Source organism: Berghia stephanieae, chromosome 2 (genome assembly GCF_034508935.2).
Source record: "Berghia stephanieae isolate SIO BIC M18660-M18661 chromosome 2, UCSD_Bste_1.3, whole genome shotgun sequence".
NCBI classification, from domain to species: Eukaryota; Metazoa; Mollusca; class Gastropoda; order Nudibranchia; family Aeolidiidae; genus Berghia; species Berghia stephanieae.
In genome coordinates, this window is record NC_088361.1 from 92,363,140 (window position 1) to 92,388,471 (window position 25,332).

The window sequence follows — 25,332 nt, forward strand, 5'->3', positions numbered from 1 at the left end:
GTCCATTTTTATTTGTTATCGATTAATACTAGAGGAGAAAAAGAATAAAAGAAACTGTCAACACATTTGCATATGTGTTTGGGAAAAGTGCTTTACGTATTATTAGCTCTTTATATTCGTCCATCTTCTCACAATAATAAGTGTGGATGAGGAAGAGAGAGAGAGAGAGAGAGAGAGAGAGAGAGAGAGAGAGAAAAGAAAGAGAGAGAGAGAGAGAGAGAGAGAGAGAGAGAGAGAGGAGGGGGGGGGGAGACAGATAGGGATATTGTATACATGAATATAACGGAAGTGGACAGGCTCGTATACAATGCATTGATTGGGGGAGAGAGTGGACAGAGTGAGTAAAGTTCGTGGACATGCATACATTTGTAATCAGTGCTAATCTCAATGCATTAAGAACATTATGCTCCCTGTTGTATTAACCTGTGTAAGTTGTAGTATTGTGATGAAATAACATTTGTTGTGATGATTGTATTATTATAATATAACATTCACATGTTTGTAATATGCTTTTTTGTTCGAGCATTGAAATTTCCATGATGGTAACAATACAGATTTAGCATTAACATTATGAACAAGGCAATACAAATCGCTCAGATGAGGTAAAGCCAACAATATATGAAATCAGCAATGAATTATTTTGCGTTTGCTGAAGAGCCTAATTTTTTGGATGATATGAACAATAATATAATAAGAACGTTTTGCTCTATTGATATTATGAGGCCGTCTGGTTCAATCGGTAGATTACTAAATTCATGGGTTAAGGTAAAAGGAAGCAGTTCCAACCATTTGTGTCATCTTTTTCTGCCCCCACCCCCTCCCCACTCCTTATTTCCTCCCTGCAATTGTTGAGTAGCTAAGTTTATTATAATCAGGTAGAATGTATCTACTCTGCGATAAATTTACGCCATATTCAGAGGATAGCAAACCATTTAGATGTTGTGTCTTTATCTTCAAGCTTGATAGGCTGGAATCTATACAGGGACCGGGAATTGTTTTTCCCCATAGCAGAAAGTTTTTTTGTTGTTTTATTTCCAACAGTAAAGTGATCTGAGAAGGGTAAAGTCGACGCAGAGGAGAAATGATCATAATATAACCTTATGAGTTACCCTGCTAAGATGGGAATCCCCAGTGTCTGTTTTATATAAGGGACATTTATCCTTGAAATTCCATACACAATGAATTCTTTTTTAATTCGTCCCTTATTTTTTTATTTTTTTTTTAAAGAAGAAAAACCTAGTTAATTTTACAAAGTGATTACCTGGGCAATATTCACCAGCTCGCTCAAACAAGTCGTTCTAGGTTTGTTTTTTTTTTAAAACTGGGTAATACGAAAATTTCCAAGAATGGGAAAGTGGCCTTGATTAGTTCAGTTTTCTATCCTGTCATCACTAAGACTCACAAAAAGTAGGGCCACTTAAGTTGAAAGCAAAGAGAGCAACACTGTACATGATGGCTTTATAATAAAGTTCAAACAGGTATCAGGTGTATGCCCCCATAGCCATCGTTATCTTATAGATAGTTCGAATGTTGACGTCACTCAGGTCTTTGTTATTGTTTTTTTTTTTTTTTTTGCCATCCGCGTTTGTGAGTAATTCTCACTAAACTATATTAACCTGACTATAAACGTTTAAGGTTACACACAGATTTGTGTGTTGATCCGCTATACTTCCGGATGGCAATGTTATGAGCTTCTTAGCCAAGCGCATACTATCTATAGCCTGACTCTGACCAAAAAATGGCGTCAAAAGAGCAAGTCTTTGGCCACAAAAGAACACAAATCGTGAGTTGTATTCAACAGTTCAACTATGGGATCACTAACGACAACTCACTAGACGTTACCCAAAACCTAAAAAAATGACGTCAAACTGTAAGTCCGAGTGAGTTCTAGTGTCAGGCTATAAGAGAACCATGGCTACAATGCAACCCACGCCTAAAATCACAAAGTAGAAAAGTATCATTACAAATTACAGATTTTTAAAAAGAATTTCCGAAAGGTGTTGATCGACGTGTACTTATTTACAGGTCTGATAACCCAAATTGTTATGAGCTCATTGTTATAAGTAGAAATACAACTCTCAAACCAACCTATCACACAGTTTTGTCAATTACAACAATAAATCCAGCCATCATTTGCGTTAGGTTATCGGACCTGCAAATATGTTGTAACGAAATGCTTCCGTGTAGGCGTCAGTTTACGACAGGATGTACGTCGTCGTAGTATTAGTTGTTGTTGTTATTGTAATCCCTCCGGAACAACCCTTCTTTTGTTGATACAGGTCTTATCAGATCATGCACCTATGGCCCGGAAGTTTGAATTAAACTACGTAGTGTGGGTGTTATTGTGAGAAAGGCATCAATCTTGTTTTCTCCGTAAACTTATAAGCAAAGTAGGATCCCTGTATTCTACGGGAGTGACTTTGTTATGGTATGGCTTGATTGATATCTCGTAACTATGGGGCTGACGAATTTATTTATCCTTGATATGAGGATGTCCGGTATCAGGATGGGTTGTTGTTGTCCATGATTATGGAATCTGGGGGAGTTTTAAGGAATTTCAGATGTTTACGGATATGACTAACATCCGGTTGTGTGGGTAGAATTTTGCTTCGTTTGCTTGATTTTTGCCTATAAATGCCAGAGTTTTGAGCAGTTTCTTCAGACCACTCAGCGGAGTCTTTTAGGCTCATTGTCTCAAAAGAGACCAGACAGCGGAGTCTTTTAGGCTCATAGTCTCTAAGCGATAACCACAGCGGAGTCTTTTAGGCTCATTTGTTTAACTCTTGTGTAGAGTTGGATTAAAGTCTTGTGTAGACTTTGTAGTGCTCAAAGTTCGAGCTGAAACACGTTTTGTGTTAACTCTTGTGTAGAGTGTGATTTAAGTCTTGTGTAGACTTTGTGGTGCTCAAAGTTTGAGCTGAATCAAGTTGTGTTATAACTCTTGTGTAGAGTTTGATTAAAGTCTTGTGTAGACTTAATTTGTGATTTCTATAATCTGTTCGGCTCTGGTGAGATTTTGAATAATATGTTGTGATTACAATTATGATTGTGTTTTGATATTAATATCATAATATCACTTTAAATTTTGATTCTCAATTAATTAATCAGATAATGAAATTAATTGTGTAATATATTCTTGTTGTAAAGAAAATAAGCTTTTCTTGCTATAAAGCATTATTATTTCATATCTACAAGTAAAGCAACATTAATCAACATTAATAAATTGATTTGTTAAAGTAAAATAATATTTACTCATTTAAAGTAAACATATTGAGTGAGTTCGAATATAGATAGAGTTATATTCGTATGATTATCATATTATAACAAAATCATTTTCTTTCTTTAAAGTGAATGAGCCGTTGGAGGCTGGGCTTTAACAAGCCAACTTTAGGCTATACACTCATAGCTTGACACTAATAGAAACTGAACATTTGCCTGTTTTATAAGTTACCTGTGAAGAACCATTTGCTTATTTTAATATCAGAACATTGAGAAACAATTGATCTGTTTATGAATACTGTGAAATCAGAACAATTTCAAGAAGAGACAAATTAACAATATTAGAACAACCTTACAGTTTTTGTTGAATATCAAGGACACTCTTTTGGCTTTCTTCTACACGTCTGGATTGTGTTTAGTTAGTTAGTTAATTATTAGTTGCCTGTATGACTGTGATGGTTGCAACCTATCTGTGAGATTGTCTGATGTGGTAGCGGTTTGGTAAAGTATTGATAATTAATTGATTTAATTATATATTTTCATATCGCTTTCATATCATATTCATCATCACACCATCTCCATCAATTTGTCATCCATCCATTTGATTTCATACTTATGACATCTATCATTTCATCTTCATATCTCATAATATCTTTGTTATATTGTAATAAAATATATCTTCATTTAGCTTCAAAACCTTTATCAACGTATTGTGTTTGGTTATTGATCGATGTCGTAGCTTGAATATAGCACACATAAACAAGGTTGCAAACTGCGCTACATAAGCATACGGTTTACGTGCGCACTTTGTGACATATGTACACGTCTCTGAAGATGGTATGATTAATCATACCATTGGTAAAACAAGTAGCCCTGTGGTGTAGTGGTTAATATGTTAGACTTGTAACTTATCTGATCCGGGATCGAACCTCTCACATGTCCTATTTTTTTTTCTTTCTTATTTTACTGTTTGTCCAAATAATCTCCCTCTCATTATCATTACTGAATAGGATTTTAAGCCATAAACTAAATCTTCTCTTTTCCTATATTATCTTATCATTTCGTATTAAAAAAAAACTAACTAGGCTATTTGGTCTAGTGGTATGACACTTGCTTTCGGATCGGAAGGGCCTGGGTTTGAGCCTCGCTCGGCGCATAATTGAGTCCTCGGAAAAGGCTCTTTACTCACATTCTCTCACCGTACTCAGTTGTAAAATGAGTACCTGGTCGTTAACAGCGTATCTCTGTCCGAAAAAAGTTTGTAATATCGCCTAACGGCGTCATATCCCGTCCTACAGGTTAAATGTTGCTGTTGTTAAGCGCTTTGAGCACATTTAGTGGATATTGCGCTATATAAAAGCTCAATTTTTTAAATGCTCTTTTAAAGATACTCACAAGTTTTGGTTGAATATTGAGAAGCACAATGTTGTGTGGATGAGAAGAAGGAGTGAAGCCAATACGATCAGGGTTGTCCGCAATACCATTGTGGTTGTCATCTACGCTTGAGAGGCCGGCAGTTGAGTTAAATTGGATCGATGAAAATATGGTTATATCCTTGTGTCTAGGGAAACAAGAATATATAATAATAATAATAATAATAATAATAATAATAATAATAATAATAATAATAATAATAATAATAATAATAGTAATATTTATATATATATATATATATATATATATATATATATATATATATATATATATATATATATATATATATACTAGTAAAAAGCCCGCAATTTCGCGGGGAAAGAACTATTTTTATTCGATACTGTACTCACCATCATTTAATGAGGGCAAATTGGTAAACAACGTTGTCTGTGTAATTTGGTATATCTTCGGTTGATTTTTCTGTGTGGCCCAGTCGTGGTAAATTCCTTGGGCCCAGTAATATATTTAATAATATATTCCCTCAACTAACCCCAAGAAAAAAATTAAACCTAGTACCTTTAATTAACCCTAATAGGAAAAACAAACACCCTAGCACTTTAATAAGACTTATGACTAACCCTAATAGGAAAAAAAATCATCCGATCTCGAGCTAACCCTAATAGAAAAAAATTCATGACAAATTGAATAAATAAACGCCTGACAAAAGATTAAAGGTGAAAATACAAATTTAAAGAATACTGGGGATGTAGGAGCTTTCGGAATGTCTCCCATTTACTTAACTTATGGAAAAACAAACACCCTAGCACCTTAAATAAGACTTATGACTAACCTCTCGAGCGAACCCTAATATAAAAAAACAACTCTCGGACTGCTTTGCACTACCTTTCAACTTTCAATACTTAACAAATCAAAATGGCGGCCGAAAATCAAAACAATGGTCAAATTAGGAAATTTTAAACTTTCACAAATCCATCAAGGTTCGTTCTAGAGTTTTTAAAATACTTCTATATAATGACAAATTGAATAAATAAATGCCTGACAAAATATCAACGGTGAAAAATACAAATTTAAAGAATACTGGGGATGTAGGAGCTTTCGGAATGTCTCCCCTTTACTTAACTTATGGAAAAACAAACACCCTAGCACCTTTAATAACACTTATGACTAACCTCTCGAGCTAACCCTAATAGTAAAAAAAGAATCAAAATGGCGACTGAAATACCTTCATGTGATCAAGTGAATAATATCACTATGAATGCCACGATTTGCTGAAAAATGCCAACACACACACACACACATGTATACACAACACACAACACACACACAAACATACACACATACACACACACACACACACACACAAACATACACGCAACTAGAACAAAACTGATCACCGCTAAATCAACAACACAACGGAAGTAATAATAATACTTGATGTCATAAATAGATGACGCAAATTGACAACTTTTTACAGTGTCAAAATTAGTTGATTTTGAGAGCCAAGTGTCGTCGGTACATATTTTATGATATTATCTGTTTGACTCAACGAACTTTCAAACTGACTTTAAATTATAAAAGGAAATCAAGTTATCTGTTTATCTATCTGTAAAAAATACATTTCTAATTTTCAAATCTTTCAGTAGAGTTGTGCGCCGTATCAATTTTTTGATTGACTCAAATAAGCACAATGTTCTCCACAATGCTATATTTTTTAAAGAAAGGATATATATATAGAGAGCGCAATACCGCGTTGTCGCATCTCTAGGCGCACATTGACAAGAAGGGAAATCATACATACTACTTACTACACAAAACAATTACACAAATCAGACACTATGGACTATTTATATACACACATTTCTTTTCATAATATTATAAGGACAAAGGAGAATTCGTTAGATGAGTTGGTCCATCTTGAATGTGTCACCTCAGATGAAAATACCTTACTTCTAACGTCTAATGGAAGTGAATTCCAAACGTTACATGCAGAACAAGGCATGACGAATTTCAGGCAATATTACAATTTTTTTTTCCGACTTCACTCGGTATCGATCTCGGTCCCATTGTGTATGGAACGAGTGCGCTCCCAACTGAGTTATCGGGGGGCCACCCCCCCCCCCCCCCCACACACACACACAAACGTTATTTAAAACGAGTTAAAATCAAGAAACTTTGGGTCTCATACTTATTGACAAATTGGGGGCCGACATACCCAGACCTGCCGACTATTACGAAAAATCCGTAGAATTACGAAATGTTGGCTTCAATTACAGAACTCCATGGGTATCTTTAAGTCATTGAAACTTAATGAAAATAAAATTTGATGCCAGACTATATACATTTAAGGATTTTGAAGTGTTATTTAATCCTTGTGAGGGTATATTGTTGATTTTTAAAGTTAATTATAGCGACTAAAATTTGTATCCCCTAAAAATTACGAAATTTTAAATTCTCAAGTAAGCAGGTCTGTATACCAGATCAAAGTTTGAAAAGACATATAGAGCAGTAAAGTTAGGTGCCCCAAACGTAAACAATAACAAGTTGCTAGTGATTTCCGTTAGGGACCGGAATAATTTACGCACAATATAGGTCTCCCAATTTTGTAGTTTGAGTTGTAGGCAATACACTTTCAGTATTGAAAATATGTTTACATAAAATCTAACAGTTAACAGTTGCAGAAATAATAATATAAGGCTAAATTATTCTGAAAATCAGGCTCCGAATAATTCTCGTTTTGTTCACACCAGCGCAATAATTTGCTCTGGTCTAAAAATAGATAGACTGTAACTTTTGATAAATTTTAGAAAATTTTACCTTTTGTTCCATAAAATATCCATATCTAGACATTATTTGATGCATGATCGAGTATTTATGAATATGTGTTTCTTTTGCCACCTAACAGCCAAATGTTAAAGGTTATTTTTTTCTATTATTTACATTGGAACGTGAGCTGTCAAGACAGGAACATGTGGTTTGCCACGTGCTTCTCGACCTTTGTTTACGTTTGGGGCACCTAACTTTACTGCTCTATAATTGCGCTGCAGAATAGTATCCGATTGCTTAGAAATATGAGTTTGTAAATTTCTTTCTCTCCCCCTCCCTCCCCTTGGTTCCGTGATGGACGCGAGTTTGAATCTAACCTTTGCCAATTTTATTTTTTCTCTATTCATTCTTACACAATCAATGTTCGTTTTCATACATAGGGAGTCCTGATAACTCAGTTGATAGAGCACTCACTTCACACCCAAAGGGAACAGAATCGATCCCGGGTGAAGTCGATTTTTTTATTTATCTGTCCCTCCTGATCACCCGCTCAGAAATGATCCGGAAGTTGGGTCCATAAGATCTGACGGAAAGTATTTTGCGATAGACTAGCTTTTTTTGTTTTGTTTGTTTGTTATTTGTTTTGTTTTTGTTTTTTGTTTTTTAATGAGATTTTATATAGCGCAATATCCACCAAACGTGCTAAAGCGCTTTACAAGGTGTCACTGGCCAACAGCAACACTTAACATTTAGGACGGGACAAGGCGATATTACAATTTTTTTCGACAGAGTCAACGCTGTTAACGGCCAGGTACTCATTTTACACATGAGTACGGTGAGAGAATGTGAGTAAATAGCCTTTTTTCCAAGGACTCAACTATGCGCCGAGCGAGGCTCGAACCAAGGACCTTCCGATCCGAAAGCGAGAGTCATACCACTAGACCACATAGCCGCGCATAGCGTGCTCTATGCAAAGGATAGCAAGTTCAAGTCGTTGCTATTGGACGTTTCGCACCATCGGAAACCTGGATAAACACCGGTTCCATGGTCCCTACGCTATTGTACACGACGTTCTATGGCTTTTAACTCACACAATCCTAGAGATTTTTGCTACTTTTCAAAGCTGGAAAAAAATGTATTAAAAATGAGCATGTGCATAGATAGTTTTATTCAACTACCATTAACATGTAAAAATTAAAAACATTAGCTTTGACGCCTATAATTTGTCTCAGAATAATGTAATAAATAATCATGGTGTAAACGTAACCCGTGTAAACAACTGAAAAAGTCGATGTTAGCGTTGAGTGAGTTAAAGGACTACATTTTCATTCATTAAAGTAAACATAAATTTCTAACCAATTCAATAAATTATATGTCTGATATATTATGGATACTTACCTCTTTCAAAATTGTTTAGGTAGATACAAAAAGAAAAAAAAAATGGCCTTTGTGTTTGTTAATGACAAAATAACAGCAAATCCATCGCAGTTTGATAATTGTTTTCTTTAAAGCGATTTTCAACAAGTTCAATAGATATTGATGAACAATTTCAGATAATTTCACTCACGATCTACATTTAATTATGTTGTACGTGTCTAGATACTCTGCTTATTTACGATGTTTCAAACATCCAAAATAGAATAAGGTCAACTGTAAAGTTCTTATATATAAGGCCACTTTTTCACAAAAGTAATCCCTCACTATTGTTTCTGAAACCCTAAATGAAGTAAAGTTATGGGTAATCTCATTTTATGAATCGAGAGACCGCCACATTGGGTCGGGTGGCTGCGTGTGAAAATGCCATTAGTGATATTGAAATTGCGTGGGCGTGGCGGTCGGGAATAATTATGATGAAAATAGTTTTTAAAAATAAAGGACATAAGGAATTATGAAAAACAGAAAACTAAATTGTCTTTGGCTACATTTCGTGTGTGATACTGCTATACTTTGGAGAAGAAAAAAATTTTAACCAGAAAACTCACCCTTCAAATATCGATCGATTAAAATGACCCTTATCTTGGAAATAAAAAACCCTCTCAAACATGGGACTATGGAAGATTTCGCGAAGTCCCAGGTTTGAGAGTTTTACCAAGATGTGGGTCATTTTAATCCATCGATATTTGAATGACGAGTTTTCTGACCAAAATTTCAAATACGTGTTTTTTTTTTTTTAGAGTACGGCAGCATAATGGAATTGACAGTAATCCCAAAGAGACTAAAAACAGGGCTCTCGAAACAAGGAAGTGAGGGTGGTGACGAAATGGAAGGGGGGAGAACAAGACGATAGTCCGTGCAAGTCTGGGTAAGAATTTGGAGTGTCGTTTCTTTTACACCGCCTGCGCCTTTTTTTTTTTAACAAAAACAAAAACAAAACAACAAAAAACAAAAGAATAAATAAATTAATCTTCTTGTCTCTCACTCAGAAATTAAAAATTAAAAAGAAAAGAAAACACTGGTTTCCCTTGTAATCCAGGAATTATTATTTTAAATTAGTGTTGTGTGTGGAACAAAAGTGCTCAAGTAAATACTAATTGAAAAGCAAGATTACAGGGTATCTATAAAATCCCTTAAACACAAAATTATATTAGCCCTTAAAACTCTCTCCAGATCATATGATTGGGCAATTTGTTCGATTTTCAAGGGTGTTGAACTCGCGAGAATTATAAACGGTGAATCTATTTCAATATTTTTTATTACAACATAATTAATTTATTTCCTTGTTTTCCAAGTAGAAAGAAACCGATTTTCAGAATGAGAGCAGGGTATTCTGGTGGTGATAGTAAAATGTGATACCAGGATCGAGTTTATTCGGCTATGTGCGGCTATGTGGTCTAGTGGTATGACACTCGCTTTCGGATCGGAAGGTCCTGGGTTCGAGCATCGCGCTCGGCGCATAGTTGAGTCCCTGGAGAAGGCTCTTTACTCACATTCTCTCACCGTACTCAGGTGTAAAATGAGTACCTGGCCGTTAACAGTGTTGTCTTTGTCCGAAAAATTGTAATATCGCCTAACAGTCCTACATGTTAAATGTTGCTGTTGACCAGGGACCCCTTGTCAAGCGCTTTGAGCACATTTAGTGAATATTGCGCTATATAAAGCTCAATTTTTAAAAAATGTTATTCAACCCTATAGATATTTTTTTAATGGAGTTTGTATAAAGCGCAGTATCCACTAAATGTGCTCAAAGCGCTTTACAAGGGGTCCCTGACCAACAGCAACACGTAACATGTAAAACGAAACATGACGCCTGTTCGGCGATATTACACTTTTTTTCTGACAGAGACAACGCAGCCAACGGCCAGGTACTCATTTTACACATGAGTACGGTGAGAGAATGTGAGTAAAGAGCTTTTTCCAAGGACTCAAGGACTTCGAGCGAGGCTCGAACCCAGGACCTTCCAATCCGAAAGCGAGTGTCATACCACAAGACCACTAAGCCGCACTATATAAAATACAATATGCACATTGTTTATTATTATTTTTTATTGAATCTGATTTGTGGATGAGTGTATTTGTTTGTATGTGTGTGTGTGTGTGTGCGTGTGTGTCTGTGTGTGTGTGTTTGTGTGTGTATGTGGGTGTGAGGGTGTGTAATAATACATCGCGCAAATAAGAGCACGGCCATTGATTATAATATTATAAGAAAGAAAATACGCAATTTATCGCCCTGACACATCTTTATAAATAACAGAAGGACATTGAATTATGGAAGCTTCAATTCACTAAATGAAGACAAAAAAACAAAAAACAAAAAAAAAAAAAAAATGAGGATGCCTCGTGTTTCCACTTTATCAACAAAATTCGAAAATATGGAACACTAAGTCTTTAGTGTTTCATGCATCGTGTTTTGTTGATAAAAGGGAAATCCGAAACGTCTACATTATCTGTTTTCGTTTATAAAGACACCCGTTGAACATCTTGTTTAAATAGTAGTAAATAGTAAATAATGAATTTATATAGCGCCTAAACATCCACGTTAATCGTGCTCTGCGCGCTTTACATAATAAAAATAAAAATGTTTAAAAACAACAAAATTAAAAATCACGACACTACATGATACATAATAAGCATGCATACAAAAAAAAAAAAAAATCCAAGCAACATCTATTTTATGAAAAATAAGCCTCGCGGAACAACTCACCCTTCAGACATTTCCTGAAAGATGATAAATTTTCACAGGACTTTGTCCGAGGACTAAGTGCATTCCATAGGCGTGGAGCTATGAAAGAAAAGGCTTTTTCACCGAAAGTGGATTTTGAGGTGGTAACTTTTAGAAGTTGAGACTGAGATGATCTTAAATTTCGAGTGGGTTCATATTTTTTAATCAGTTCCTGCAAATATTCAGGTGCCAATCCATCCAGACATCTAAAAACATAGCACAATATTTTAAATTCTATCCTATACTTCACAGGAAGCCAGTGCAATTCCTGGAGAACTGGTGTTATATAATCTCTTTTTTTCGTTAATTTTATAAGTCTAGCGCTTTATTTTGAAATTTTTTGTAGTTGATGAATTAATCTACTTTGACAGCCAATGAGAAGGGAATTCCAATAATCTAATCTGCTAGTAATAAACGAATTAACAAGCATCTTTGTAATATCTTCATCAATATAATGTCTGATTCTGCCAATGTTTCTAATGTGATAGTTACACCAATGGCATATTTTTTAAACATGATCTTCCATGGATAACCCTTGATCTAAATACACCCCAAGAACTCACACAAGAACTAGTTTAATAGCATTTTCACCCACTAGTATCTCATTTGTAGATATTTTTGAGAGTTGATACCTATTTCCAAAAATTATCATTTCCGTCTTGTCATCATTAAATTTAAGTTTGTTTAGTTTCATCCAATCCTTTATGTTAGCAATGCAATTTTCCATAACAGATACTGAAGACAGCTCTGAATCATTATTGAGTTTTGTATACAGCGAGTGTCATCAGCATAAAAATGAAAATCAATGGGAAAAGTGGATAACATATGAGAAAGGGGAGCAGTATACATTGTAAAAAGGAGGGGGCCGAGAATAGATCCCTGAGGCACTCCACACGTTAATATGGATGGAGTTGATACATGGTTTTCTATAATTACCGACTGAGTTCTTTCAAGCAAATATTCCTTTAACCAGTCCAAAGCTGTGCCACTGATATAAAATTGATCACGTAGTCTAGTCAAAAGTAAATTTTGATCAATAGTGTCGAATGCCGCACTTAAATCTAGTAAACATCGCAGCACTTTTATTATCTATATCATTTACAATATCATTAAAAACTTTAAGTAATGCCGTTTCCGTGCTATGGGAGGCTTTGTAGGCAGATTGAAATTTAACATTTAAGGCATTCGTCTCTAAATGGTTAATAATACGAGCAGCAACGACTTTTTCGATTAATTTTGAAATGAAATTTAAATTTGACCCAGGTCGAAAATTATTTAACTCATTGCAATCAAGGGGTCTAACCACAGACTCTATGGGTCTAACCAAGGCATGTTTCAGCATATTTGGAAAATCGGGCAACGTTAGACTTTCATTTACGATAGATGCAATTGCTGGAGCAAGATACTTTGAACATGATTTTATGAGCCAAGTTGGTGTTTTATCTAGCGGGTATGATTTATTAGGCATATCTGATTGTTACGGGTTCAAACCGTTAACATTTTATAACGGGTGTTCATAGATTTAGTTGGTCGTGTCGTGCAGGTAAGTGTTGTGTCCTCCTGTAGTGTCTCTTCCGTTGATGTGGATCTTCCAGGCGATGTCACGTGCCTTGTCATTGTTGTTGTGTTCATTGGTGAAGTCACGCTTGTTGTTTCAACTCGTGATGTCGTGTTGGGATGTAGATTTGTGGGGCTGTCGTTGTCTAGTTCCTGTCGGATGTTGGAAATTTTCTCAATGAAAAAGGTGTTGAATTTGTCACAGAGTTCTTTTGGAAATGTATTTGTAGGTAGATTATTTATATTTGATGGTGTGATCATTTCTTTGACAGTATTATAAAGCTTTTTCGAATCAAGTTTGCTTTTTATCAGAGTGTCATTCACAAATTGCCGCTTGGTACTGACTATAAGTTGATTGGTATAATTTTTGGCTTTTTTATACATTTGCTTGTGAATTTCAAGTCCAGACTTACGCCAAAGACGTTTAAAAGTAATCTGTCACCGCACTCCATTTTGGTGATCCATGGCCTGAAAATGAACATAGATGATACATTCTTCTCTGGCCAAGGTGTTGCAATTTACCAGTTAACCCCAGTACTCTGGAAAAACATGTTTTTTAAAATGTTGGCCAGAAAACTCGTCCTCCAATTATCGATCAATTTAAATGACCCTCATTGTGGCAAAAGCTCTCAAACCTGGGACCTCGCGAAGGTCTTCCTTAGTCCAAGGTCTAGGAGTTATTATGTTTTTATTTCCATTTGTATTATTCTTGATAGGGGCCCATTGCCTCAGATCATGGTTCATTTTCCGTGACTTTTACCCCTCTTTGGGCGTTCCCATAGCACAGTTGGGCAGAGCATTCACTTCGCACACAATAGGACCGAAATCGATCCTGGATGTAAATGTAGCTACATTCTTTCTGACCCTCGCCCCCCCCCCCCCCCACCCCTGTTCACCCAGCAGTGGTAGCTGGATCTGCTAGATCTTTGCGATAGACTAGTGTCTGTTCCAAATGGTAGCAAGCAATAGCTATTGTCCGTTTCACGTTTTAGAATCCGGGATAAACTCCGACACCATGGGCCTAATAGCTCTGAAGGACTAACCCCTCCCCCCCTCGCCCCCCCCCCCCCACCCCTGTTCACCCAGCAGTGATTGGGTAGCTGGATCTGCTAGATCTTTGCGATAGACTAGTGTCTTTTCCAAATGGTAGCAAGCAATAGCTATTGTCCGTTTCACGTTTTAGAATCCGGGATAAACTCCGACACCATGGGCCTAATGGCTCTGAAGGACTACCCCCCCCCCCCCCCCCCCCCGGGTAACTGTTTTCATTCTTAATTAAATTTTCGGAATCCTATTTAATCCCGACATATTACTGGATTGAAGAAGTAGATTACTCGTATATTAGGAAGTCAATGAATTAGTCCTTCAACAGAGCCATTGGGCTCATGGAGCAGTCTATCGCCCGGTTTCTAAATATAGCGTGAAACGGACAACAACCAAGCTCGATGCTAATTTTACCCTTTGGAAAGGATGCTAGTCTATCGCAAATTACTTTCCGTCAGATCTAACAGGATCAACGTTACAATCGCTGCTAGGTAGACAAGGGAGGGGGGGGGGGAGGGGGGAGAAAAACTTCTTATTGTAATTGGGGGGGGGGGGGGAGCAAAATATCCTCATATTTTTATTATCATTGCATTTTGGTCTGGATACGCCGATTTTCAAAGTATGTAATAATTTATGCTAATTTCTCTCTGTCACGAATGTGTGATCGGAATTGTCAACAAAGGAAACCATGAATATTTTATGGGGTATGTGCATGGCCATGGGTATGTGACGTCATCACACGGCGACCAGACGCAGACACAGTCTATGACAGCGGTCAAAGAAAAAAGTCGATCCCGTTTGATCATGAAATGTGACGCCGGCCGTAAACTTGGGAGTTCTAAAGCTTCACACGTGGAAACACCGGATCTCACGAAATTTCTGTTCTTAAAAGTCATTTTGTTGCATTTTCAGTACCAGTGCCTACTACAAAAAGCGCGGATAACCAGGAATGTTTAAAACTCCAATTTTAGAAAAAGTTTTTAAAATATTTAAGCATCGATGGAAATTAAAGTTTGTTGGGTTTTTTTTAATTAAAAAAAATATCTTTATTTATTTTTGTTTTTTGTTTTGGTAGTTTTAAGAAAGAACTATAAACGTTATTCAGCTAAGCTGAGGGCAACACGAATTCCACTGGTATCGTAATATGGAGTACGGCAACCAGTCCTTTGGAGAACTAATGATGAATAGGTTACAACCAGTGACTTCTTATATATTATGAAGTCCTAGGTTACAACTGAATCATAAGGTGGCATCATTATTATAGTAGCAGGATGTCTATGCAGATTTTTAAGATTACGTGATGTAAAAGCACGAGGATAGATGATCTTGATTGACGACCAGGATATATTTAGACGAGAAAATAAAATACCATCACTTAGAATTAGAAGATCAATTACACAATGTCCTCTGGAAGGGTAATTTTACACTTCCAACGACATTGGAACCAGTTTTTGGAGATCACACTTTTGTCAACTTCCTCCAGGATCGATCTCGGCCCCTTTGCGTATGCAACGAGTTCTCCTGAGCTATTGGTTTTCTTTTTAATATCAATTTTTGTGTTGAGTAAGTGAGGCAAAGAGGTCTTGTGGTAAGACACTCGACTTCGGATCGGAAGGTCTTGGGTTCGAGTCCCGCTCGAAGCGACGCATAGATGAGTCCTTGGAAAAGTCTCTTTACTCACATTCTCTCACAGCGATCAGGTGTAAATTAACGAGTGTTTGGTCGGTAACAGCGCTGTCTGTGTCAGAAAAATAATTGTAATATCGCCTAACAGGCGTCATGTATCGTGCTACATGTTAGGCGTTGATGTTGAGAGAGACCCCTTGTAAAGCACTTCGAGCACGTGAGTAGATATGTACAATATAAAAGCTCAAATTTTTTTTTCGTTTTTATTTTCCTTTTAAGTAAGAGATTTCGATAAAAATCCAAAACATAATCGGTCAGGAGAGAGTTAAATCTATTTTTAGACACCTTGTTCACCCGACATAGAGACTGCGGCAGTGGGTTACGTTCCGCGACATCTATAAATATGAGACATCGATGGTTACATACGATTGATTGATAGTAACGATAGTTTTATATTGAAAAGCATTGATGCTTTGCGTTTAGGTATAATACTCCCAACATCTGCGGCCAGATTAACTCTCTCCTTACCAGCCATTTTCAGGATTTTCCCCAAAACTCCACACCCAACTAACAGAAAAAATAGATTTTTTATCACTCAAACACACTAACAGTAAAGTTATTGCGATAAATAATTTCTTTAGCAAAATATGCTCGACAACACACTGTTCATTGTCTTTAAATTTTATGATATACAACAGAAATGTGAATAAGAAAAATGTTGGTTGTGTCTTAATGAATGTGACGATTTTCCTATAGGTGGTAAGGAGAGGGTTAATATCGACACACAAAACTGTGTAAACTCTTAACATTTATAGTCCGATCTATATATTTAGAGATTATTTTATCTAAACGCATAGCATCAATTTATAATTGTTTTATAATCTGTCTAATAGAAAGTGGTGGAATATCATTATCTACATCTTTGGCTGACAAAATGCATAACAACAAACATCCGCAATCTGTTTATGATCTATATTACATTTCCATCTGTGCTCGAGGCAGCGACCTCTTTTATTAAGTAGACGATGGCTCGAGGTCATTGGTCACATTGCAAAGCGTGCTCAAAATGACCCACGTAATAAAAAGTGTTCACAGTTTGAGAAATATCCAACACTACAATTGGCCCTTTTTGCTCAGCATGACTCATGGGTATGTTTACAACTTTCATAAACAAAGAACGTGTTGAGAATATGTCCAATCGTTGTACAGCGACAAATCATGTGATCGATGACTAGGTTGGACGAAAACATGAATATAGATCGCTCCCATTCAACAATCACACCGGCATAATACAGTACATGTATATGAAATACATTTCTAAATGAAATGGCTAGGTTAAAAAGAAGAAGAAATAGTGATTAAAGGAGTATGGTTTTCAGCCCTGCCTCATCGATATGAATAAATCACGTAGTTCTTTGTCATTGCGATTGACTTGACTAAATTATGCCAGATCTATGCATTTAATTATTTTTTTTAGTGTTTCATTCATCCTGTTTTGTTGATAAAGGGGAAATCCGAAACGTCAATTTTATCTGTTTTTGTATATTAAATTGAAGGTTAGAATCAATTTCGCATTGTTATTTATTTTTAAAATTCATAACATCCGCCATACGGATAAAATGACCTACCAAAACACACAATACTTTGTGAAACCTTAAACGTTTATAATGGTCTGATTAATAATTTAGTGAGAATTAGATCCCTACTCATAACAATGGCTGGCTAAAAGCAATAACAAAGAGTTAAGTGACGACAATTTCGTTATTCTGTAGGGAACAAAGTGTGATGTCAAACTGGTTCCAATCTCGTTGAAAGTGTAAAATTACTCTTTCGGAGGACATTGTTTCTGAGTGATGGCATCTTATTTTCTAGTCTAAATATATCCTGGTCGTCAATAAATATCATCCATTCTCGTGCTTTTACTTTTACGTCATGTAATATTATACATATTGCTATAAAATAATTGTGCCATCTTATGATTCAGTATGTAACATATTCATCATCAGTTCTCCGAAGGATTGGTTACATTCACACTTACAAGGAGTTTGGAACCGAAAGAGTAGAAAGTGGCATCATGACTTTTCTGCCGTATTCCATATAACGATACCAGTGGAATTCATACTGCCCTCAGCTTAGTTGAATAACGTTTTATAGTTCTTACTTATATTTGCCCGAACAAAATAAAAATAAATAAAGATTTTTTATTTTTTTAATTTAAGAAAATCAACAAACGTATATTTCCATCGATGCTTAAATACTTTAAAAAGCTTATGTAATTCTAAAATTGGAGTTTTTAAAAATCCTAGGTTTTCGCACTTTTGTAGTAGACACTGGTACCTAATATTATAATCTGAAAATGCAACAAAACGACTTTTCAGAAGAGAAATTTCGTGAGATCCGGTGTTTCCACGTGTGACCTTTCGCACTCCCGAGTTCACAGCCGGCGTCACATTTCATGATCAAACTGGATCGACTTCTTTCTTTGTTGAAGGCTGTCATAGACTGTGTCTGTGTCTGGTCCGCCGTGTGATGACGTCACATAGTCTATAAAATATTCATGATTTCCTTTGTTGACAATTCCGATCACACATTCGTGAAAGAGAGAAATTAGCATAAATTATTACATCCTTTTAAAACCGGCGTATCAGACCAAAATGCAATAATATTAAGAATATGAGGATATTTTGCTCCACCCCCCCCCCCCCCCCCCCCCCCCCGATTACTTAATAAGAAGTTTCTCTCACCCCCCATCCCCGACTTCTCACGTCATCTTCCAACCCTTGATGATGCTGGTGATGACGATGATGATGATGATGATGATGATGATGATGATGATGATGATGTGATGATGTGATTGTGATGTGGTGGTGGTGGTGTGGTGTGGCCCACTGGGGCATTACATTACACATTATGTACCAATGTACTTGAGGAATAGAGTTAAGGTTATTGTTCAATAAAAAGACATTAAGATCGAGAAAGAAATGGGTATTCTTGTAGATTTTGCAATTACCGTGAAATTAAACAAATTTCGACATGTTGTCTCTGATAACCTTTTAAAAAATAGTAATATGTAAAAAAGAAAAACAATCCAAACATTTCTAAGTATTACCCAAGGAATCTGAATAATTGGAATAATATTGATCACTACGTGACAAGTATAAGTAGTCCTTTAGAGTGATAAGACCCATAAAGTTGGAGTTTATCTGGTTTCTGTAGTATTAAACAGACAGCAATTGCTTGCTACCATTTGGATAAGAGGAGAGTCTATCGCAAAGTTCTCTCCTTTCAGATCTAACAACTCCAGCGTCCTATTCACTGCTTGATGAAAAGTTACAGCGAACAACATAATCAGTCGGATGGTGAAAATATTTGAATTGAGATATTGCCAAGTTTAATTAGAAGGTCAATTTTTATCAAAAATGAGTTCTTGTCATAAATGATTAAATCAACCCTTTTTGTACCTCCTCAGGAAATGTCTATTAATTTCACTTCTAAATATATTGAAAAAGTTTGACATTTGAGAAATTGATGGATACCTTTCCCATACATCTGACCATAACTTCATTAAAAATCATCCGATTTACTTCAAACAAAGATTAAAATGCTCTGGGGAGCATATTCTTTCAGAAAATGCCAAAAAAAAAAAAAAATAAATGCAAATATAACATTTTCACCTTCCGACTAAAATGGAAAAAATCTCGAATGCACCAACATATCTCTTGCTTGTCAGAGTTTAATTCTGAAAAGTGAGTGGAGCAGACTTATGTTGGTAACACATGATATGAGTGAATAGAAAAGTGCCAGAAGACATAGAGAATAAAATTTCGCGGCGGTGTGGGTTTGAAACCCGCGACTTATTGGTACGACAACTCCGCTGGCAGGTGAAGCGTTGCTCTACCGTGTGAGCTATCCACGAACACAAATATCGTTAACTCAAAGTCATTACTAGACCCTCTCTCACCACTTCTTAACCGATGTCTACCCACATCGCATAATTTGACCAGCAGTTAAGCTTAATAGCCAAAATTCTCAACACAAACATAAAATAGAAACGATTGAGACATTAGTATGTCGGTGTATGGGTGAATTTTTAATTCAGAAGTGAGTGAGCAGCACTTATGTTGGTAACAACAGATATGAAGTGAATGAAAGTGCATCTTGTTGTTACCAACATAAGTGCTGCTCACTCACTTTCTGAATTAAATCACCCATACACGGAGACATACTCAAATGTCTCATCGTTCTAAAGTATATGTTTGTGTGAAATATGGGTATTAGCTTAACTGCTGGTAAAATTATTCGCGATGGTGGTTACGAACGATCGCGGTCTCATGAAGTGGGTGAAGGATCTAGTAATGACTTTAGTTTGAAACGAATATTTTGTGTCCGTGATTAGCTCACACGTAGAGCACGCTCTCACGCCAGGCGGAGTTGTCGTACCAATAAGGTGCAGTTCAAAAAAAACCTACCAACGCCGCGAAAAATTTTATTCACTATTGTCTCTGGCATTTCTATTCACTCATATCTTTTGCTTGTCAGACCAGTGTTCTATCACTGGACCACCGGGACCCTTATTTCATCTGAGCTTTACTTGAGCTTTTATATAGCGCAATATCCACTAAACGTGCTCAAAGAGCTTTACAAGGGATCCCTGACCGACAGCAACACGTATCATGTAGAACGAGACAGTACGCATGTCAGGCGATAATACAATCTTTTTCAGACATAAACAACGCTGTTAACGGCCAGGTACTCATTTCATTTTACACATGAGTACGGTGAGAGAATGTGAGTAAAGTGCCTTTTCCAAGGACTAAACTATGCGCCGAGCGAGGCTCGAACCCAGTACCTTCCGATCCGAAAGCGAGGGTCATACCCAAGGACCACATAGCCGCACCATAGCTAAAACCTCCAATATAATAAAATAATAATATTATTTCTGTGAATGAAGGTTTTCATTTTTCAGCTTATCGGATATATGATTGTATGGTATTGCTACCGTTTTGTCTACAAATATAGAGATGCTGTCAAAGCGTAGGAAATTGGAACAAAATCCTCTACACGTCCCTGGAATAGTCAAGAGGTTTCTCATCCAATCACTTGGATAAGCTCATTCGTCTTAGTATAGATGGTTCGTGTCAGATTCATCCGGACAGAAACGGATGTGAGGAAAAAGAAAATAATGATATTTTAGTATTAATATTCCTTAGAATAGTAGGCGGGTGGTAAAACGAGACTTAAGATGGATAAAATAGATAACAAATTATAATAGACGACAACAATAAGAACAACAAAAACATAGATTTTCAGGAGGAGGAGGAGGAGAAGGAAGAAGAGGAGGAGGAGAAGGATGAAGAGGAGGAGGAGGAGGAGAAGGAAGAAGAGGATGAGGAGAAGGTGGTGGTGGGCGGTGGTGGTGGTGGTGGAGAAGGAAGAAGAGGGGAAGAAGAAGAAGAAGAAGAAGAAGAAGAAGAAGAAGAAGAAGAAGAGGATGAGGAGAAGAAGAAGAAGAAGAAGAGGATGAGGAGAAGGTGGTGGTGGTGGCGGTGGTGGTGGTGGTGGAGAAGGAAGAAGAGGGGAAGAAGAAGAAGAAGAAGAAGAAGAAGAAGAAGAAGAAGAAGAAGAAGAAGAAGAAGAAGAAGAAGAAGAAGAAGAAGAGGATGAGGAGAAGAAGAAGAAGAAGAAGAGGAGGAGGAGAAGGAAGAAGAGGAGGAGGAGGAGGAGAAGGAAGAAGAGGATGAGGAGAAGGTGGTGGTGGTGGCGGTGGTGGTGGTGGTGGAGAAGGAAGAAGAGGGGAAGAAGAAGAAGAAGAAGAAGAAGAAGAAGAAGAAGAAGGAGAAGAAGAAGAAGAAGAAGAAGAAGAAGAAGAAGAAGAAGAAGAAGAAGAAGAAGAAGAAGAAGAAGAAGAAGAAGAAGAAGAAGAAGATGAAGAAGAAGAAGAAGAAGAAGAGGGAAGAGGATTAGGAGTAGGAGGAGGAGGTGAAGAAAGTAAGAAAGAAAGCAAGAAGAAAGGAAAGAAAGGGGAGGGGGGGGGGGAGAATAAAAAATATTATGACTCGCATAGTGGGACGTTTGGTTTTCAAACAACATGGACAATATCTACTTACTGGTCCGAAAATATTTTGTTTATTTATTTATTTATCTATTTATTTATTTATTTATTTATTCAGTTATTTATTTATTTACATTTGCTGCTATTTGCGAAACTTTTTTTTTTTCAAGTTCATGTATAATATGAATCGTTAATAAATGTCACACAATCTTCTGGAAAATGTCCTGTATTTGGTAATAATAATAATAATAATAATAATAATAATAATAATAATAATAATAATAATAATAATAATAATAATAAATAATAATAATAATAATAATAATAATAATAATAATAATAATAATAATAATAATAATAATAATAATAATAATAATAATAATAATAATAATAATAATAATAATAATAATAATAATAATAATAATAATAATAATAATAATAATAATAATAATAATAATAAATTATCAATTAAAAAAAAAGAATATACAATGCAATGAATTCTTTTTCTTTTTTTAAACTGTTATACTCATTTTTGTTTATTAATTTTCATACAATCTTCTACGTGTTACTTGATTTAATCGTCACAAAACATGCTTCTACACACTTTTAAAAATAGAAAACAGATTGAAAATGTAGTGTATGTGTTTGTGTGTGTGTTTGTGCGTGCATGCGTGTGTGTGTGTGTGTGTGTGTGTGTGTTTGCTTTTTTGTTGTTATTTGTTTTGTTTGTTTGTTTTTTGTTGTTGTTTTTTTTGGTTTGTTTTTCATTTTTCTTTTTTCTTCAACTGCATGAAAATAAGTAATAATACAAAAGGAAAATCTTAAAGAGAAGATCAAAAGTGGTTGAAAAGGTGATGGAGGACTGGGTGCAACGAAGTATAAAAATAGCATTCGTGGGTGTCTGATGATGTTGTATTATAACAAAAACATCATTAGAATATTTGAACTTTATGGTAATAACTAATTTCAAATTCAATTTCATACGGTGAACCAAAGAACGCTTGAGGGCCGCTTATGTCACAAGAGTGTCGCGAAAGACATAGAAATTTCAAAAACAAGACGACACAATTGCGTGCCTATGTATTTTTTTATTTGCGTAATTATAGAAGTTCGAGTGCTTGATGATTTGCTTGTTCCATTTTGATTCTAAAAGATTTAAAAGAAACACAAGTTTATTAAAATAAATGAATTGTGTGGGTCATAAGAACTATCACACGCCGTAGGGACCCAGATTTCAACACCACTGTTGGCGTCTTGTTTTGTTTGCTGGTTTGTTTTGTTGCATTTTAAAATTATTTTTCTTGTTGTTTGTTTGCTTGCTGTATGTTCTTTTTAGTAAAAAAAAAAAACAAAAAAAAAAAACCAAAAAAAAAAAAAATCTCCCGTGTAGACTTTGCGGCGTTACATTGCGGCTGGCACATGATGGGTTGTCTAGGGCTTTTCCCGTGATTGACCTTACCAAAAGAAAATTTCCTCTGAGGATTATTATTATTATTATTATTATTATTATTATTATTATTATTATTATTATTATTATTATTATTATTATTATTATTATTATTATTATTATTATTATTATTATTATTATTATTATTATTATTATTTTGTTTGATCTTGTATTTTTAAAAATATCATTAACATTGTTTTCAGGTAATTAAATACAATATTATTATTTAGGGTAAAAATATTAAATTACTTTTAAGTAAAGAACCCGTAAGAAGATATGAACAGCAAATAAGGGATTCTGATAGCTCTATGAATGATAACTAGCTAACTCAACTCTGTAAGTGTAGGCCGTTTTAGTCAAGTTTGAATTTGGTTTGTTTGTTTGTTGTTGATTTTTTTATTTTTTTTTTGTTTTGTTCTTTTTGTTTTTGCTTTTTTAAAAATTTTATTTTGACACATTTGTCCAGTCAGCAGAGATTGCGTTACCTGGTCTGTTAGATTTGTCGAAAATATTTAATTATGCGGTTAGATCTATTGTGGTCTGGTGTTCTGACACTCGCCTTCGGATTGCAAGGTCCTGGCATCGAGTCCCGTTCTGAGCGGCGCATAGTTGAATCCTTGGAAAAGGCTCTTCACTAACATACTCTCACCGTTCTCAGGTGTGAAATTAGTACCTGGCCGTTAACATCATTGTCTCTGTTTGAAAGAAACTGTAATATCGCCTTAAATGTGTCATGTCTTACATGCTAAATATTGTTGTTGGCTAGGGACCCCTCGTAAAGCGATTTGAGCACATTTAATGGACATTGTGCTATATAAAAGCTCAAGTATTTTTTCTTCAAACAAGTGTCCTATCCAAAGCTAATTACTGTCTAACCGGGAATAACTTCAATTCCAATGGGTTCGTTGTATAGTTCTAAGCATGACTCTGTACAGCGAATTTCCAGGATTTACGCCATGCACTATGACCTAACAAATTCCATCTGTTTTATGGAACCAATTTCAATCACTAATTTTAGACGATTAAAAAAAATACTTATCTTGTTTATTACTTCTAACTAATCTTGTATATATCTGTAATTGCGTACAGATAGAGTGCGTTTGACACGGCTCTCTTTCTATTGCTTTTTCCGCCAGACCTGATTCATTCAACTAACAAGTTTGGAGAAATGTTCTTATAATATGTAAAGTGATTTATTAACCAGTTAATTGCCGTACTCTGGAAAAACACGTATCTAATTTTTAAAATTTGACCAGAAAACTCGTCCTTCAAATATCGATCGATTTAAATGACCATTATCTTGGCAAAAACTCTCAAACCTGGGACTTCGTTAATAGTTTTTGACCAGCTACAATTGGTATTTTGACTGAGCCGATTAGTCGATTTACAGCGTTCACACATGAGGCAAACGGATAAATACGCATGTTTCTTTCCAAAAAAGCAACGAGTTTTTAAATGTTTTTTTTTTTTTTTGTTTTATTTTTTTAAATAAGGTTTTTTTTAAAGGTTAGGTTCTAAAGCCCCACTGAATTTTTGCTCATTGACACCCATCTAAACACTGATCATGCTCGTTATTGTTTGACTTCTATAAAGGTCTAGATAATGACGATGAAGAAGACATAATCAATATCTACGTCATTTTTTCAAACTTTCCATGTTTAATACAACCGACGTAACATAACATAACATAACATAGGGCAAGTATTGGAGATAGGAGGAATGGGCGAGAAGTGGTCATAATTTTCTGACCAATGAGCAGAGCAGGTAATTTTACAGAATTGGGAGGAGCTAAGTTCGAAATATCACTGCTCATTAATTAAAAAACGACAAGTTTTGGGGGAGGGAATTTCAATCATTGGTCATATCACAATGCGTTAGCCTTTCCTGGTGTGGTCAACATACCAGTCAGCGAGAGTTGACCATACGCATTGTTGCTTGCGCATCAAACCCCACCTTCCCCCAGGCACACATTACACCCGTCTTACCAGAATTTATAATTACCACCTGTGATTGACTGTCCATAAAATTAGGGGAGGAGCCTATTAAATTTGGTTAATCAAGCAAGTTATC

The 25,332-nt window shown here is 35.7% G+C and overlaps 1 long non-coding RNA gene across 1 annotated transcript in view; it reads right to left on the minus strand.

Moving 5' to 3' along the window:
• LOC144963780 (uncharacterized) overlaps window positions 1–9,285 on the minus strand; it is an 18,152-nt gene extending 8,867 nt beyond the window's left edge. Inside the window, exons 1-2 of the long non-coding RNA XR_013643708.1 lie at window positions 8,776–9,285; window positions 4,615–4,780 (exon numbers count right to left, since the gene is read on the minus strand). This is a non-coding gene — a long non-coding RNA (uncharacterized LOC144963780). The remainder of the gene's footprint in view (window positions 1–4,614; window positions 4,781–8,775) is intronic.
• Window positions 9,286–25,332: the final 16,047 nt, after the last annotated feature.